The 14,070-nt window shown below is 43.4% G+C and overlaps 1 protein-coding gene across 6 annotated transcripts in view; it reads left to right on the top strand.

The window, feature by feature from the left end:
• Positions 1-12,557: 12,557 nt before the first annotated feature.
• SCAPER (S-phase cyclin A associated protein in the ER) overlaps positions 12,558-14,070 on the top strand; it is a 529,442-nt gene continuing 527,929 nt past the window's right edge. For 3 of the 6 annotated variants that reach the window (XM_078079039.1, XM_078079040.1, XM_078079036.1), the window contains exon 1: positions 12,558-12,627. The gene's annotated coding sequence lies outside the window, so the exon portion shown is untranslated. Of the gene's footprint in view, positions 12,628-13,044; positions 13,064-14,070 lie in introns of those variants that run through there. The other 3 variants (XM_078079041.1, XM_078079037.1, XM_078079038.1) reach the window with 3 other exon arrangements.

The following is a 14,070-nucleotide window of genomic DNA, read 5'->3' as shown; positions in this document are numbered from 1 at the left end:
GCCCACCATGCCTCAGACCATACCACCATCCATAGCCCTTAAATATCTTATACACCATCATGTTATCCCATGTAATATTGCTTCTGACATGGAAAACTCACTTTATGATGAAAGAGTTAAGGCAATGAACTGATGTCTATGGGATTCACTGGTCTTATCATTTATTTATTCCATCACTCAGAAACAAGTGGTCTTATAGAGAGGTATGATGTCTATTGAAAACTCAGTAATAATGCTAGCAGGAAGATTTTCCAAGGTTAAGGTGTTACTTTACAAGGTGTGTTCTAAGTCAGCAACCAAGATATAGTCTTATTTTTTTCCATTGCAAAAGTATAGGTTCCAAGATGGAAATGGGAAGTGTACCTTTCACACATAATGCAAACTAGAAAAATTTTTTGTTTTCCATCCCCATGATTCTTGATGGGCTGGTTTAGAGGTCTTGGTATGCATGAGAGAAATGCTTCTGTCAGGGGACCCACGGTTCTCCTGAATTGGAAATTAAGACTGCCACCTGGGTGCCTGAAGTTCTTCATGTCGCTAGGAAGATGGGTCAAAAATGGTGCTGGCTAGGATGATTGATCCTCACTATCAAGAGGAGATAGTGTCACTGATAAACAGTAGAGGCTTAAAGGACTATGGCTGGGACTTACAGATCTCCTTGGGGTTACTCTTAGTACTGCCATGTCCAGTGGTAAAGTTAATGGAAGAGTCCACCAATTTTTTTCTTTTCTTTTTTTTTTTTTTTTGCAGCTTCATGGTTGGTTTTGGCCAAACTTTTTATTTAGTATTCTGTAGTTGCTTAACACACACTTAAATGGTCTTATTGGGGGAGGGGGAAGGGGAGGTTCTTGTAGATTCCCAAGGAAATGTCAGAAAGGCAAAATATGGCCAGCATTATCCATTTGCTTTTTTGGGTTTACTGGGTGAATAGCACTTTCCTTACATAAGCATCTGATCTCAGGTTTTTCATACTGAGAACATTGAGATTTCAGTTTGAAGACACTCTGAAATCCTAGAGTAGCATACCCCGACCACCCTCTAATAGCTAGCTTGTTTGTATAGGCAGAAGGATTCACCTCTCCATTTTAGATGGCTAGATGTTTGTGGAAGGTCTTAGAATTGCTTTGCCTCATTTACTGGGAAAAATCAGATATAGGAAGTGGCCTTTAGGGAGTCCACCAATTTTATGTGGGCAAGACTACCAAAGGCTCAAATCCCTTGGGAATGAAGATATGGGTCATTCAAGCAGGTAATAATGCCTAACCAGCTAGAGTTGTTGCTCTGGGCAAGAGAACATGAAATGGGTGGTGGAGGATGGGAGGTTAGAAATATCAATTACAGCTTTGTGACTATTTGCAGAAATTAAGGTTATAGAATCTGCCTAATTTTCTCACTTGTTCTGCTATGCATATATTTTAAACTAGTTTTCTATTCTTTTCCATCCCTTTCTTCCAGGGCATGCTGGTGGTGGTTAGCTTTGCAGTTTCACTCATGGGTTACAGAATTCTGAGACAGGATCATGATGGGACCAGAAGAGGACTGAATACCACACAGAGATTCAAGTTGGATTCAGCTACCAATGGGATTTGAGGTTATCATCGTTTGAGGGAAGGAGTGAGCAAATTTTAATTTTTTCTTCTGCAGAATTAAATATGGGAAGAAGACTTTATGGTACTATTGGACAGGAGCAGTAAGGAAGTGAACTCCAGTGAATATTCTCACCTTTTTTCATCTAGCATCTGTTTTCTTCTTGATGATTGGAGAATTCCCCACCTTAAAGTCTGCCTCTCACTCTAGAAGCTGAAACTGGCAAATACTCACTTTCTTACCTTCCTTACGGTTAAGGTGTGGGTACATGTTCCAACCAGACACAATCTCCCAATACTCAATAACAGGAGTAAGCCGCAGGAGGACTGCGGGGACTGCTAGACAACAACAACATTACAGAATGATCCAGTTCCTTGGGCAGCAGTGGTGCCTTCAATGACAAATTCCAGGGTGTGAATTTTGGATATGTTTCTGGCTGGGTAACAATGAGCCTGAAACATGTTCTCCCGCCCTCCTGGCAATTCTGGAAACAGCTTCTATATCATGTTTTTTGGTTTGCAAAGTTTGATTTTTATAAAATTTCATACTTATCAGCCATATTGCCAAGATTAGTTAAGGAACCATATGCCCTTAGGAGGAAGGGGGAAGGAGAAAGAGAGCAAGCATGGAGAAGAATGGTAAAGCAAATGAAGCAAAGTAAGTTTAAATGAAGGGAATATGGGAGTTCCTTAACTTTTTTTTAAGGGCTCAAACGCAGGGCGTGAACTCACAATCCTGAGATCAAGACCTGAGCTGAGATTAAGAGTCAGACACTTAACTGACTAAGCCACCCAGGTGCCCAGTTCCTTAACTATTTTTGCAACACACACATATATGTGCACATATTTTTTTCTGATTCATCTGAGAGTAAGTTGTAAACATTGCTCCATATCCCTAAATACTTCAGTGTGTATTTCATAAGAACATGGGTGTTCTCTTACATAACCACCATACGATTATCTAAATCAGAAAATGTAACATTGATATACATTATCTAATGTATAGTCCATATTCAAATTCCTATATCATTTAAAGAAATTTATTTTCTGCTTACCTGAATCAGTGTTAGGTTCTGTGAACTCTGATTAATTCAAAGTCTCAGATATCACTTCCTCCAGGATATGTTCCTGGGCCATAACTTTGGGTTAGGTGACTCTCTTGTGTACCATTATGATACAGGATACTCTACCTACCAGAGTATTTATAACACTGTAATCATGATTATGTGTCTGCCTCTCCAAGCTGAATTAAGTCACTTAAAAGGGTAGCTAGGTCTCTTTTTCACTGGTCTTTCTTCACTGACTAGCACAGTTTCTGACACAGTAGAGGTTCATAAATATTTGTTGAACAACTGGATTTCTACACTTTAGTGGCAACTCAAATTAAATATGTTCTAAGTTGAATTTGTCATATTTGCTTTTTCAGTTGAAAGTTGTATCTTTCAAGTTTCAATGTAGAAAGTAGAAACCATTCCAGGTTTTTTTTTTTTACAGGAAGAAACTTATTATAAGAAACTGATGCATATAAGGTCTAGGAGAGCAAGATCCAGACTGGACCACTAGAAATTATTCCCAGAAAAATACAGAACTGGACCATCAACAACATTCCAAGGTCATCATTGGAATTATTTAAGACACACCTCCATAGCTTTGATCCAGGAGTCTGGAAACTGTAATCCAGAAGCTGCCACCACCTGCCACCATAGATGATATCACTGCCTCTTGGTACTCAGAAAGCTGGAAAGTGGCCACTGGAATCCAGCTGCAGAAAGAATTCACATTTTCACAGGTTTTCTTGATAGTATAGAGGCTAACGAAGTGGCTTTAAACTTTATCTCACTTCTACGTATCATATTTCACGGGTTTATCCCATTATCAGAAACTAACTCACATTCAGAAAACTAGTTGCAAAGGAACCTAGAAAAGGCAGTTTTCAGCTACCCAGGCTTTGCAATGCAGGAAGATACCCGATGGAGGCTGAATTGATCCCCATGATGCACCACAATGGCATCCCCATTCACGAAGTTGCTGAAGCCAGCGTGCAAAACTCAACGCCTTTCTGATGCCAAGATACTTTTCTTGGATGGAGGTGGTAGCACCTTTTCTCCATGAGATTAAATTTAGAGGATTCAATTTAGTATTTCCACGGAATGGGACAAAATACACCTTGGTTGACTGCTCCAGAATCACTGATCCTCTGAGCAGTTTTCTGCCCAAGAAAATGGCAGTCACATGACCAACTTGAACCCTCCTCCTTCTGGAGGTGGCCGTAACATACTAACTCATTTCTCAGGTACCCCCTGAGGTACCTGACTTCTGCGGTCAGTGCAGTGGAAGGAAAGTGGAGAAACCAAAGCCCAGAGAGATGAGATCTGTGTGACATTATGGAAAGAGCATGGACTTTATGGTCAAGTGGCCCTGGCTGGATTTGTCTCTAAGTGTCACACCTGGAGCAAGTTCCTTAATTGCCCTGTATCTTGATTTCCTCATATTTAAAATACCTATCTCCTAGGGTTGTTATGAGGACTAGATTAGATAACACATGTAAAGTGCAGGTATATAAAAGTACACAAAGGAATGTTGGTTCCTTTATTAGTTTCCTATGGCTACTGTGATAGATTGTGATAATCTTAGTGGCTTAAAACAACATATATTTACTCTCTTACAGTTTTGGAGGTCAGAAGTCTCAATTCAGTTTGGGCTGAAATGAAGGTGTTGGCAGGGCCACACTCCCTCCAGAAGGTCTAGGGGACAGCTGGCCTTTTCCACCTTCTAGACTGTTTGGAGAGAGCTGAGACATGGAGGAAACATAGCCATTAATGGACGTGTTACCTGAGAAGGAGTGAGAGAGCATAATACCCTGATTGCTCCCTCCTCCCACCCTCCAGTATTCTGTCAGGGTCTCTCACTGGCCAAATCTACCTGGAATCCACTTGCCAAGGGTGCCAGAAATTATAATTCTCCTAGAGTCAGGGCAGAGCAGGGGGAAGATCGGGAATGGACCAAGAGCAAACAGGCAAATAAGTGTCACAGTCCACACTGTTTGGTATTCAAAATATTTACCTCCTTTATCACAGTATCATGCTTCTTTCTAACAGGATGCAACTATGCTTCACACACATAAAGATGCCCTTGTCATCTCAACGTGGGTGAGATAAGTTATCATTGCCATTTTAAAGTCCAAGATCTCTAGGGAATTCAGTCTTTCCCAATAAACCCTGTTTCTTATGGTCTGGTGACATATGAACTAATTGGCAAAGTTAAATACCATTGACCTTCTTTGTGCAAAATAGTACAGGAAGAAGGAGAAAAAGAAAAAATGGTTAATATTAATATGTACATAAGAAAAATATGCATAGCTGTTAGTTATTTCTATAACTGGTCATAAGGGCAGAGTTGATATTTATCACTTTCTTCTTTCACTACTCATTCCATGCTTCTATTGTCCTCAGTCAGTGCTTTGACTGATTGTGGTTTTTCACCTGGGTAGTGACCAAAACCTTCATTCCTGAAGGATCTGAGTCCTACTGGTCCTACTGGTCTTGCCTTTATTGGTTTTTGCCTTTTTTGGGGTTCTTTAAACTTTTCTGTTGGAGATGGAAAAAGAGAGGCACCCCAGTGATTTCCCCCTGGATACCAGATAGGGTCCTCTCTGCCCTCATTGTTAACTGGACTTACCACTCCATCCAGTATTATAACCTCTCCTCTGGCTATTGGTTCAGTGGCATGAGGGCCCCAAAATAGTCAGGTGGCACTTTCTATTTCTCATTTACTTGGGTTATTAGTGGGTGCTCATGAAAGTGTAGCTCCCTTGGGACTCTAGCAGATGAGGTAGATGCCTTTCTCCGTATCCCGTCTGTCCATCTGAGTTCATCTGCAGCTGCAATGGAGAGTCTCCTGCACAATGACAGCTTTCCCCTTTCTCTTGTCTCTTCTGGTGGGCTTTCTCTGGCACCCTGCCAAAGGGAAATATAGCCCAGAAATGGGAAAGAGTTAATGTCCTGTGAGTTGGCGTTGATGAGTTGGTGTTGATGCTTTCCTGTCCTCCAAAAAGGCAATTCTGAAGCTTGTTCCACACTGTTTTTCAGAGGGTTCTTGGTGAGATTGAGCTTCAGTTGCCTACAGCGCTCATCGACTCATTGTCACACATTTATTGGCTTTTCTCCCTTCTCTGGCTCACTTTCCTCTTCCTCACTTGTGCTTCCTGGGATCATTGCCAAGGCAAACTATCCGCACCCAAGACCTGTCTTACGACAAGAACCCAGACTAAGACAGGAACGAAGACCTCTCAACTAGAAGGGTCTAAGGTTGGGGAGAAGGAAAAGTAAATTCTGTCAGTGCGTCATGAGGTTTCCGGAACCTGGCTATTTTGCCTGTAAGAGAAACAGCACCATCTGTTGGTCAATGGCTCAAAGCATATATTCCATTCTGTAGGACAGCACTCTGTCTCATAGGGGTGTTATCCTACAGGTGGTGCTGTGATTATGAATTCAGGAGGCCATTCCACCAATCTGCTAGGTCAGTTGTTCTCAGATGATGGGGTATGTGATAAGACTGGTGATATCCAATAACGTGAGTCCATTTCTCTTGCTTTTAAATGAGACCGTTGGTGAGAAGCAACTCATTTAGCATATCATGACAATGAATCATGGAATCAGGACATTCCATAAGTCCACAGATGGTGTTGCTGGCAGAACCATTTTAGATAGGGAAAGAGAAAAAAGTGTCTATTTTAGTGAGGACAAATCTCTGTCCCTCTATGATGGTAGAGGTCCAACATAATCAACATGTCCCCACTGCCCCCAAAGAATCATAACAGGGGCTCAACACTGGCCTCTGCTGTTAGCAGGCTGGGCTTTCTGCCTTGGAGAGGGAAGTCCATGTTGTTGAGCCCAGGCATACTCTTATCCCTGTTGCCGTGGCTACTAGTACACCGGCCCACTGAACCAGGACTGAGGTGGCTTAATAAAGGAGCTAACATCAATAACATGGGTCATCCAACTGATAATATTGAGAGCCTTCTCTTCAGTGAATGCTCATTGATAAGCGTTCACCTGAGAAGCAAAAATCCTCATACTATTGGCCAGTTCTGAGAGATCCATCCATATACCTCTTCCATAGATTTCCTTATTACCAATATTCCAGTATTGTTCTTGCCAAGTCTCTGAGTAACAGGCATAATAGTTAGCTACTACCCATGAGCCGGAAGAGGTTTATACTTTGGGCCATGTCCTCTTCAGGCAAAATGGACATCCAGATGTGCTGCCCAAAGTTCTCCCCACTGAGAGAGTTGACTTTCACCATTTTCCTTAAGAGTCACTCCTGAATGCGATGGTGACAGTGCAGTGGTCCACTTCCACCCAATGCTAACATACTGTGCAGACCCATCTCTAAATTAAACCCAAGTTTTTTTCCCCCTGACAGCTGCTTATAGGGAACTCTTCATGAGGCCCTAGAGTCTGAGCCACCTGCCCATGCAACTTCCTTGTGCCCTCCTGACCTGCTCAAGTGTAATCTTTTCTATACCATTTTTAATTGTTGATGGTTTGTTGCTGTGTGTGCCCAATCTTATGGCAGTTCAAGAATGGCAGCTGAGATCACATCAATCTTGATGTCATCAAGACCCAGTCTCTACTAGAATTCAGTGCTCTTTCAGCAGAGGAGAACATGGCATTGTGTCAAAACCCTGGGATTCTGTGCTTTGGATCTCTTGTTGTATTTGCCAGAGGGTCCATACAGCATCCTTACTTGCCACAGACACTTTGGATCTTCTGAATTATTAGGCTTGAGTAGCAACATAGCAGCTGGACCTGCTGCAGAGCTTTTCGTTTCCCGGGAACACAGGTTTTTCAGTAAATGGGTCAGAGAAATATACCCAAATATGGTATATGTTGCCTCAGTGTGCAAGGTACAGAATTTTGTCTTTCGTTTTGAGGCCAGGATTCTCGACTTAATCTTGACATTCAGGCTTGATAATTCTTGGTTGTGGGGAGCTGTCCTGTACATTGCAGGATATTTAGCAGCATCTTTGGCTTCTACCCACTAGATGCCGGTAGCCACTAACTCTTTTACCCCCAACTGGGACAACCCAAAATCTCTCTAGGTATTGCCTGCTAAATGTCCCCTTGGGGACAGAATTGCCTCTGGTTGAGAACCACTGGTATAGAGAGATATCGCAACAATCCTTTTGCTGAATTTTTGTGTCTCTGGCATTCATGTGTCTTACTAAAAATAGTTGTTGCTTCCTGTTCACTGGGCCAATAGCATGGTGTTATCAATGTAGTAGATCAGAGTGATGTTCTATGCGATGTCCAGATGATCAAAATCCCTGTGGGCTATGCCGTGACAACAGTTTGAGAGTCGACATGGCCCTGAAGTAAGATTGTAAAGGTATATTGCTGACAGGTGAAACTTTGCTGTTTCGTGTTAGTAGTCACAGGTTCTTTTGGGAAAGGCTTGGAGAAATATTTATAGTATATAGTTGTGACAATGTTGCAGTGTCCTTCCTTAAGGGGACCCAGTTTCTCCTGTAATCACTGGGCTCTGGGTATGTGGCATAACTTAGATCTGGGAACTAAATGAGAGGTTGTGACTTCCTTTTGTGACAACTCAAGTCAGGTTTCTGTGCAATAGACCTATAGTTTTCCCAGTTGTATATATCAAGTAATACTTTAGTAGACTGCCCATCTATTTCATTCCTAGAGACCTTGTCATCAAGTCTCTTCAGTCATCCTTGGTCTAGAGAGAACAGTCATTGCAGAGTTTTCAAGGATGCCTATGTTTCTCTCACTAATGTTTTCTCAGTGCCTTAATGCCCTCTTGTCCCTTCCAGGAAACATAGTCAGGAAAAGGGTGAGCAGGTTACGCATAATAGATCCACTGCAACATTCCCATCACCTTGATGCTTTCACATATTTTACCTTGCAGCTTGACCCTTGTGAATAAGACCTTTTACATTCATTTCTCCACATTATGTGACTGAAGTTCTGGCATCTCAGCTTCATCGAAGTTCAGCTTCATTGAAGTCAACCAACAAAGTAAACCATTAAAGATGCTTCCAGGTGCTCAACTTAGTACATCAAAATCAGAATCTCAGGTAAGGACACCTGTATTGCAACTTAGCCTGGCTCATCAATATAGTCTATCTTTTCTGATATAGCATCCTTAGAATCTACTCCCATAGAGTTTTCTAGGTTACTGCTGATGTAAATACACACGGTATTGCAATTCTTTGAGTGTATAAGTTTTTTTATTTGCCCCTATAATAGACCTTACAATTCTGTCCTGGGTTCCTGGATTTGATTATAGAAGTGGGTTTGGAGGTAATGAGGAGTGGCGGATAGAATGTGAATTTGGAGAGAATATACATCCCTTTCTTTGCAGGGCATCTGTTGTATACAGGATCTTTAAGCAAGGGAAGGTCAGTTTCCTAAGATGGGAGAGGGATCTGCTGTGGGATACCACTATTTTATACTTCTATTTCATGTAATTTCTTTACATGGATTAAATATAGTCCATGTGAAGTGCTTCAGCATAATACCTGCTACATAGTAAGTGCTCAATAAGAGCTAAGTACCTCTAGTATATTTTTATAGCATAATGATTCAAAGAGGGGCTTTGGAGTCAAACAGACCTAGGTTCAAATCCTAGCTCTACTTGGGGCACCTGGGTGGCTCAGTTGGCTAAGGGACCAACTCTTGATTTTGGCTCAGGTCATGATCTCAGAGTCGTGATATCAAGATTTGCACTGAGCCTGGTGATGAGCCCTGCAATGAGCCCTACATCAGGCTCCTCGCTCAGTGTGGAGTGCGCTTGAGATCCTCTCCCTCTGCCCCTCTCCCTGCTCATGCATGTGCTCTCTCTCATTCTCTCGCAAATAAAAAAATAAAATAGATCTTCAAATCCTAGCTCTACCCACTTCTAGCTGTCTGCCCCGGGAAAAGTAAAATCTAGGGCCTTTGTTGATTTGTAAAATGGTAGAAATTACCTAATTCTCAGGGTTGTTTTCAGATGATATGAGATTTTCTCTATATATAGTTTGCACATTGAAAATGCTTAGGCAAAGATAGCTATTACTATTCCAGTAATAAGGAAAAACTTAAACAGAGGCCCAGGTAGGGAGAGAAAGAGAGGAAGAAGTGAATTTCAGGGTCTCAATGTATTTTATTTTGTCTGGAACATAGGGTGGTTGAGGAAATGGCCTGGAAATGAGGCTGAAGAGGTTATCAGGCCTGATTCAGGCCTTGTGGGCCATGTCAAGGAGCCTGGAGAGATAGTAGAGCTAGTCATACAGCACATGGGACAAGTAGTTCAGGCCAGGTTATGGGGCAGTAACAAATGTTCCAAGCACCTGAGTGGCTTATGAAAACAAATGCTATGTGTCCACTGGAGAATCATGCAAATACATAATCTGGTTCTATTCCATGTCATCTTCACCTTGGAACCCAGGTTGATGGAACAACTTTTCTCTGAAATAAATCGCTGGCAGACAGAAAAGAGACATGGTGAACCCATAAGCTGGCTCTTAAAATTTCTGCTTGTAATTGACCCTTCTGCTCACATTTTATTGGCCACAGCAAGTCACATGGTCAAGTCTGCCATCAGTGGGGCTGAGGAAGGGGCATTTTACAGAAGGGCACCAGAATATTTGGCAGAACAATAATTGAAACAGCTTTTGTGGCAAAAGTTAATGAGTGGTAACCCAATTAAAAAATGGGCAAAGGATTTCAATAGACATTTCTCCAGAGACACACACAAATAACCAATAAGCACATGAATAGCTGTTGAACATCATTAGTCATTAAGAAAATATAAATCACAACCATACTTTATACCCACTAGGATGACTGTAATCCAAAAGACAGACAATATAAAGGCTGAAAAAGATGTGGAGAAATTGGAACCCTTATTAACTGCTGGCAGGAATGTAAAATGGTGCACCTGGTTTTGTAAGTCGTCTGGCAGTTTTTTAAAAAGTTAATCATAGCTACCGTATGACCCAGCAATTCCACTCCTAGGTATATACCCAAGAGAAATGAAAACATATGTCCACCCAAAAGTCATACACAAATGTTCATAGCAACATTATTCATAATGATGAAAAAGGGGAGATAACCTAAATGCCCTTCAACTGATGAATGGATAAATCCAATGTGCAATGTGGTATGTCCATACAATGAAATATTATTTGACCACAAAAAAGGATTGGAGTATTGATACATGCTACAGTGTGGTTGTACCTTGAAAACATTATGCTGAGTGGAAGAGGTCAGTCACAAAATATTGCATGATTCCCTTTACATGAAATGTCCAGAATGGGGAATTGAGGGAAAAAGGGCAAGTGACTACTAAGGAGTATGAGGTTTCTTTTTGGGGTGATGAAAATATTCTCAAATTAATTGTAGTGATGGTTGCACAATTCTGTGAATGTATTAAAAACCACTGAACACTTTTAGTAGGTGAATTGTATGGTATGTAAATTATCTCACAAGGCTGTTTTACCTGTATATAAGAAAGATAATGAGTGGTTGTTTTTTTTTTTTTTTTTGTCTTGTTGGTTTTGAGAGGGTCATGTGGAGGTAACCAGGTACTTAACCATGTAGATCTGGAGCTCAGGAGCAGAAATCAGGCCTGGAGATATATACTGGGAAATATAAAGCACAAAGATGCTAACTGAGAAAAAGCAATCACCCAGAGAGAGTGTGTCCAGTGGGAAAAGAGAGGACTTGCACTTATCCCTCAGGGATACCAACACTGAAGAGATGGAAGAAAGAAGAGGAGACTTCAAAAGAGATGAAGAGGGGTGGTTAGAGATTGAAGAGTGAGATCAAGAGAGTAAAGATGAAAGGCAAGGAAAGAGTGTTTCCAGAAGTAAGGAGTGTCAACTAATGCAGAGAAATTAAGTTAGGTCATGATGAATACGTTCATAGCAACTGCAGTTAGGAGATCCCGAGTGACTTTGGAAAGAATGGTTGCCATATGGTGGTAGGGCAGAAACAAGAGTGCAATGACGTGAGTTACTGGACATGAGTTGTAGTTGAGGAAGTAGAGACATTGTTTGGATGATTGAGGAAGTGTAGCGGTGAAAGGCAGATCTGAAGAGAAAAAAAGTAGAGGTTGAAGTGGGGTTTGGTGGGTTGGGTGAGAGATTTCAAGATGGGAGAGGTTGTTTAAATCCTTATGGGAATTAAAGGAGAGGAGAAAAGGAATAGTTGAAAAGAGGAATAAAGCCCCAACCACCTTTTATAAAATTGCAGTATGTTCCCTGATCCATCCTCCTTATGCTACCATAAGCTTATACTCTTAATTGTGAGGTAGACTCCCCTGGATTCCACAACTTCTGCATATTGTGGGTAACAAGGGAGAGGGAAAGGTTGAGTCTGAGTTTCCCAGATGGATGAAAAGTGATGTGGAATATTCATTTGATAATTATGGTCTGCCTTGAGTCTCTTTTCTGTTTTGTTCAGAATTGTGATTTAAACACCGTTCATGTGTTTATTTTGTCTTTGAAGTAGAGAAAACACATGTTAAGTCCTTGTACTTTGAGCCTTTCAAGCCTGGAACACAAGAGGGGACGAATAAAGCTTCACCGCGGAGGGTAAGCTGTGCTCGTCGGGCGTAGTCCTCCATGCTTTTTCGAAGCGTTTTCCCAAGTACAGATTTTTGTGAGGCGGACCTCCAGGTCGCCAATCTGTGGGACTAACTGGCGGTGAGATGGGCGGAGGAAAGGGACTGAATCCAAGACTGTGGCTAAAAGCAGCGAGGCGAGCGCAGCCTGGGAAGAGGTCCGGAGAAGCAGCGACGCCGGGACAAGGAAACCTAACCCACGCCCAGCTTCCCGCCTCCGCGGCCGGACGGCGCTAACCCGGCTGCGCCTGCGCGCGGGCGGCCGCGGCGAGGGGCCCCGAGCAGCGCGGCCTCTGCTGGGAGTCACGTGGTGCGCCGGGCAGCCGCCCCGCCCCTCCGCAGCCGCCCCGCCCCGCCCCGCCCCCTTCCCGGCGGGACGCTCGGAACCGCCCCGAACTGCGCAGGGCGGCCGGGGGTGAGTGTCCGCGAGGGGCGCGCGTAGCGCAGACCCGGGAGGGCCTGGGCTGGGGCGCGGGCCGGCAGAATGCGTTGCGGGGTCCAAGGGACAAAATGGCGGCGGGTACTCCCCTTCACCCTCTTCCCTCACCTGGGAGTGCGGGCGGAGAGGGGCAGCGATCGGTGCTGGGGGAGGGGAGCCGCGGCTGCTCGGGAGGGCCGGGGGTTCCTCTCAGGAGGCCTGGGGTGCGGCGGTGGGCAGGCTCCTGGCCTGCCCTGCGGGTTCAGCTGGAGTGTGAGGGACGTGGGACCCTGCGCACCCCACGGCGGGGGAGTGGGCGGGGGACTGCTCACCCCTTCACGGGGTGCGCGGCGGCGCGCTTGTCGAGGCTTCTGGAATGTCCAAACTGCAAGGGGCTTCCGGAGGAGACTCCCACCGGCTCTTCATTTGACGGGTGATCGCCATCATCATCTCATTCTCCGCAGGGTTTACCATGCTTTCCCTGCTCGATTATTCGGGTCTTAGTTCGCCAGGGAAGCAGGGCGGGAATGGTCTCTCCGTCTTACAAATGCATAAACTGAGGCCTGGAGGGCTGAAGAGTTGAACCAATGCCTCGCACCTGGGAGTAATAGGACCCAGCCTTCTGCCTCTGTTAGTGCTCCTTTCCACCACTTCATTCGCGCCTTCTCCCCCCAGCCAGTGAGTGACGGGATTTTTAGAAAGCAGACAGAAAACTGATTCTCTGAGCACCTGCTGCTGTCAAGTGGCTCTCGCTGAGATGGGGCTGCCTGCCTGAGAGCAGCTTCCTGTTGCTGGTGGACTGTATCCCTCATTCTGTTTGTGCCAAGATATTTTCCACGAAAATAGCTATTCATTATAGTCATCTTACCAAATAGATAGAAATTCTTTGTATGTATTATAATTTGTTACAGTTTACACATTGATTTCACCAACATTAACTATTTCACTCTCATAATCCGAGGTGGAAGGGTGGGATAGGCATTATGTTCATTTTATGAATGGGGAAACTGAGGCTCAGAGACCTTATGACTTGCCCCGGGGTCACCCGCTGGTGAATGGTTGATCTGGGATGATGCTTTCCCACCTAGGGTTGGTAATCCGACCATTATCCCACTCTGATTTATATTGGTGCTCTGGCCCTTGTATTTTTTTCTATGACTTTTCCTCAGAATGTGTTGGATGCAGATTGATTTATGCCACATATGGAAATAATCTGAATAATATCCACTAAGGAATTAATATTTTATTTTTCTTTCAAGATTTTATTTAAATTCAAGTTAGTTCACATATAGTGTAGTATTAGTTTCAGGGGTAGAATTTAGTAATTCATCAGTTTCATATTAACACCCAGTGCTCATTACCTCCTAATGCCCATCACCCAGTCACACCATCCCTCCACCCACCTCCCCTCCAGTGTTCCTCAGTGTTCCTTATATTAAA

The sequence above is a fragment of the Halichoerus grypus genome, chromosome 8 (assembly GCF_964656455.1).
Source record: "Halichoerus grypus chromosome 8, mHalGry1.hap1.1, whole genome shotgun sequence".
NCBI classification, from domain to species: domain Eukaryota; kingdom Metazoa; phylum Chordata; class Mammalia; order Carnivora; family Phocidae; genus Halichoerus; species Halichoerus grypus.
This window is presented reverse-complemented; position numbering and strand designations above follow the sequence as displayed.